This window comes from Penaeus japonicus, unplaced genomic scaffold (genome assembly GCF_977035675.1).
Source record: "Penaeus japonicus unplaced genomic scaffold, GWHDUDI00000001_assembly GWHDUDI00000033, whole genome shotgun sequence".
NCBI classification, from domain to species: Eukaryota; Metazoa; Arthropoda; class Malacostraca; order Decapoda; family Penaeidae; genus Penaeus; species Penaeus japonicus.
This window is the reverse complement of record NW_028234435.1, coordinates 24,380,339-24,385,338: the sequence shown is the minus strand read 5'-3', so window position 1 is coordinate 24,385,338 and position 5,000 is coordinate 24,380,339. Positions and strand designations below refer to the sequence as shown.

Here is a 5,000-nt window from a genome sequence, read left to right as displayed (position 1 = left end):
AGAGAGAGAGAGAGAGAGAGAGAGAGAGAGAGAGAGAGAGAGAGAGAGAGAGAGAGAGAGAGAGAGAGAGGGGGGGAGAGAGAGAGAGGGAGAGGGAGGGAGAGGGAGAGAGAGGGAGAGAGAGAGAGAGAGAGAGAGAGAGAGAGAGAGAGAGAGAGAGAGAGGAGCGAGAGAGACAGGCAGACAGAGAGAGAGAAAGAGGGAGAGAGAGGGAGAGGGAGGGAGGGAGGGAGGGAGGGAGGGAGGGAGAGAGACAGAGAGAGAGAGAGAAACAAACTGACAGACACAAGCAGAAAGAGACAAACAAACACAGACAGAAAGACAGAGACAGAAAGACAGAGATAAGAAAGAGGCACAAACAAACAAACAAACAAACACATCTCCCTAAACATAAAACCTACACGACATCGCCCCACGCTGCCTCGCCGAGAGCGTCCAGAATCCACTCCTTCACACACTCTTGGATGATTCCGTACTGTGGAAGAGGCAAAGAGCAAGAGTCAGTAAGCAGTGGTGCTGGTGTCTCATACAAGTGTTAGTCAAACTTTTCTTTTTCTTTTCTTTTTTCACCACGACCCAGTTAGGATAGATGGATTATCCTCACGGCTTGATTGGCCGGTGTTGTATACTGATCAGTAGATTCAGTTGTTTTTACGGCGTTCTTTGTCCTTTACTATTTTTTTTTATGTTATTTTACTTTATTTGCGTGTGTGTGTTTGTGTTTGTGTGTGTTTGTGTTTGTGTGTATGTGTGTGTGTTTGCTCTTGTGTGAGTATGCATGTTCGTTTGTGTTTATTTGTGTATGTATGTGTGTCTCCATCTGTATATGTGTTTATTCATGAGTACATATATGTAAAGCTGAGAATGAATTCTGATTGTCCTTATCCAACAACATTCAAGACAGCAAAGGCAGCACACCTAACCTACCATCGTGTTCCGAGCATCGGCCGCTGCGGTGAGTCTGAAAGGGAGAAAAATAACGTCGATAGTAACCAATAATTGGTCTACTTGATGACAAGGCGGGGGAGCGTCCCTAGGCCTAGTATTGATCTTGTTCCAAAACTACTTATAATATATATATATATATATATATATATATATATATATATATGATTATATATATAATCATATATATATGTATCTATATGATTACATATATATATATATATATATATATATATATATATTTATATATATATGTATATATGTATATATATGTATATGTATATACATATATATATATATATATATATATATATATACATAATAACCTTATAAAAAATTACTTGAGAGAAAATGAGCTCAAAGTGCTCAAAGAGGAATGGAAAGGTTCATGATGGGAACTGGCCTTAGAACAGAAAAAGAGCAACATGGATCGGGAATCAAACAAAACTAGAGGACATAACAAGAAAAACAAGAAAAAGTGGCTTGGGCAGGTTATATATATATCAGAGACAGGACAACAGCTGGACAAAAACTAAATAATGGGAAATACAGGACATAAAGAGACCAAGGGCAAGACCAATGACAAGATGGCGGGATGAAATAGCGAATTTCGCAGGAGTAAACTGGAATCAGAGGACACAAGACCGGAGTGACTTGGAAATATTGAGGGGAATGATGATGATGATGATGTTGGTGGTGATGATGATGGTGGTGGTGGTGATGATGATGATGGTAGTGGTGGTGGTGATGATGATGATGGTAGTGGTGGTGATCATGGTGATTGTGATGATGATGGTGGTGATGGTGATGATATATATGAGTATGTGTGTGTTTGTGTGTATGTGTGTGTAAATATGTATATACATATATATATAAATACATGCATATATATATATATATATATATATTATATATATATATATACATGCATATATATATATATATATATATATATATATATATATATATATATATATATATATATATATATATATATATATACATATATATACATGCATATGTATATACATATACATACATATATATATATATATATATATATATAATAAACATACATAAATATATATACATATATATATAAATATGTGTGTGTTTGTGTGTGCGCGTGCGTCTATCCATATCGGTTTTAAGCATACTATCTATGCTATCATTTAAATAACTGCAATATTGCAAACTTTGCAATCGATGCTGTATTAACCGTTAAGAAAAAAAAAAAAAAAACGCTTTGGGGCAATAGGAAAGTGGGGACCGCAGACCCCTTTAGCGTTGCCCTCGAGTGCAACACAGCAGGCAAGCTTTAGGAAGAATATAACTCATTGGCTGATTTGTGCAGGACCCAAGGTCTTCGTTTCTTTATTAATTCTATACATTTTTTCCATTTCCATAATAATAGGTTGTTTTAGTCAATATGTAGACTCGCACATCAAAATTAAAAAATCGTTGATGTGCGAAAGATGCCTAAATATTATCTACATGTTATCTAAATGTTGGAAAAAAAAAATAATAACAAAAAAATAAAAAAAAAATAAAATAAATAAATAAATAAAGGTAACGCGGGCCTCAGCGAGCACAATTATTTGAACTGAACTTGAGGCACCAATCTACCAGCTCGGTTTCAAATTGGTTCAAAGTCTAGGAAATCGCGGATTTTTCCCGGTCATTTAATTGTGCCACGTAAATTTGGTGATAAAAAAAAAAAAAAAAAAAAAAAAAAAAAAAAAAAAAAAAAAAAAAAAAAAAAATTTTTACGGCATTAGCACTGAACATTGAACATCATATTAGTTTTATTTCGCCTTAAGTAACCTGAAGTTCTCAAACCTTTCAAGATCTAAATAAAGGTGCCATAACAAGCAAGTATTCTCACATCTTCCCAGTTAAGTTTGCGATAACGTCCTTTCACAAACAAGTAGCAAATAGCTTGATAACTTGCCACACGCCTATATTATTTGCTTTATCTATCTTAGCGCACAATATGGTAACATGTTTTCCAGCAGTTCATAACAATGTTCAGTATGGTAACAAAGAATTAAGAACCGATATTGTTTCTACCAAAATCAAGAGTTTGTGTTGATATCACACACACACACACACACACTTGCAAAGTACGATAACTGTTGCTTTACACCAGGTTGCAAGAATTCCTTTCTTCAGAATGAGAGTAAGTTTGTTCGTTTTGATTGAAACCCTTCAGAGATATTTTGTTCGTTGTTTTGATGACTGCCTTTTTTTTTTTTTTTTTTTTTAACACCATTACGTTTAATCGTGAACATTCCCTTCCCCCTTTCCTTTTTTCTCTTACCCTCTCCCTCTCCCTCTTCCTTTCTTTTTCTCTTTCCCTCTCCCTCTCCCTCTTTCCTTCACACAAAATCTTTCCACATTGTTCCCCCTCGGTTTATACACATTTATCCTATGAACCAACAAAAGGATTTCGAGAGTGTTATACAAAATAAACTTTTGATGATCCGCGAAACAGGTTGCATTCGCTTAGTATGCAAGAAAGCAGTCATAATGCGTGTTTCTGACTACGTGCCACGCAGGATATTTGAAAAAAAGGAAACTCCGCACTTCGGCAACACTCCCTGGAATGTCCTGGCCTTCTGTAAAAGGATTCAAGTCAATATACATTTCTGCTCTTCAGGCAAAACCCGAGCACGCACACACACACATACACGCACACACACACACACACGCACACACACACACGCACACACACACGCACACACACACACACACACACAGATGCAATGTTTCTTATCTATTTATGACAGTTTTACTCATGTTAGTGAAGGTGGGTGTTTCTATCGTTATAATTTTCGTCATTTTCTTTATATGATTAAAGTGAATGGAATTGTCAAATAACTGATAACGAGCATTGTCATGTTCGTTATGATCCGTTCATGTTTATGCTAAAGGGTGGCGCTTGGTCTAAGTGGATTGACGTTAAGTATGGAATATTAAACTAAGTGGTTAGTAGAGGAGTCTAATGAAAATTTAGAATTAAAACTGCAAACACACACAACATACACAAACGTCCAAACGCACATAAACACACACAAACACAAACACAAACACACACACACACACATATATATATATACATATATATATATATATATATATATATGTATATATATATTTGTACATATATATATATATATATATATATATATATATATATATATATATATATATATATATATATATATATATATATATATATATATATATATAGATATACACACACACACACACACACACACACACACACACACACACATATATATACATATATATATATATATATATATATATATATATATATATATATATACATGCACATATACATATTATGTATTCATGCATATGGATATACAGAATCCAGGCTTAATCAACGAAATGGGACAAGATATTGCATTGCTTTCGTTTGGCGAGTCTGATCTCAAACATTAATTCAAATTTGCTAAGTGTATATGTGAACATAATTTAGCAGCAGGTAAACCAGAGCAAAGAGGAAACTAGCACACCCGTGAATAAAATCAATTTCATAAATGCTTAAAAGTTTACAAATCTCACAAACTACCTTTTTCTATTTTCTATTTCCACTTCTCTTTTGTCTCCCTCTTGTCTCTTTCACTCGCGCACGCGGAACAGGTCTCTCGGACAGAGAAGTGATATATGATGTATGCACGCTCTTCATTAGCATCCGTCGACGCATGTTGCAAATTGAAGGAGGCATGATGAATGCACGGGGATGAAATGCTATGAGGATGCTCCCGGGAATGGCAGCAACAGATCGAATCTAAAAGGGAAGGGTGAGTGAGGTTTAATGGAAGTATAATTAGTTATTTCGTAATTAATATGCATGTGAGGCGAAGGTCCTTGGGGAAACGAAACACTCTGGAGAGAGGATTGACTTGCTTATCAAAGTAGTTGACGAATTACCAAAGAAATCAAAACTAGCATCATGTCACTACCATAGAGACGGAGAATGAACGGTGCACCTGTAGATTCAAAATAGCGAAGGACCGAACCTG

The 5,000-nt window shown here is 35.3% G+C and overlaps 1 pseudogene across 1 annotated transcript in view; it reads left to right on the top strand.

Annotated features, from left to right (window-relative positions):
• The first annotated feature begins 464 nt into the window (after positions 1 to 464).
• Positions 465 to 5,000, top strand: part of LOC147467845 (cytosolic endo-beta-N-acetylglucosaminidase-like) — a 23,834-nt pseudogene continuing 19,298 nt past the window's right edge. Inside the window, exons 1-3 of the transcript XR_015192707.1 lie at positions 465 to 534; positions 3,440 to 3,604; positions 4,946 to 5,000. The exon at positions 4,946 to 5,000 is cut by the window's right edge and continues 81 nt beyond it. The product of XR_015192707.1 is annotated as a cytosolic endo-beta-N-acetylglucosaminidase-like (transcript). The remainder of the gene's footprint in view (positions 535 to 3,439; positions 3,605 to 4,945) is intronic.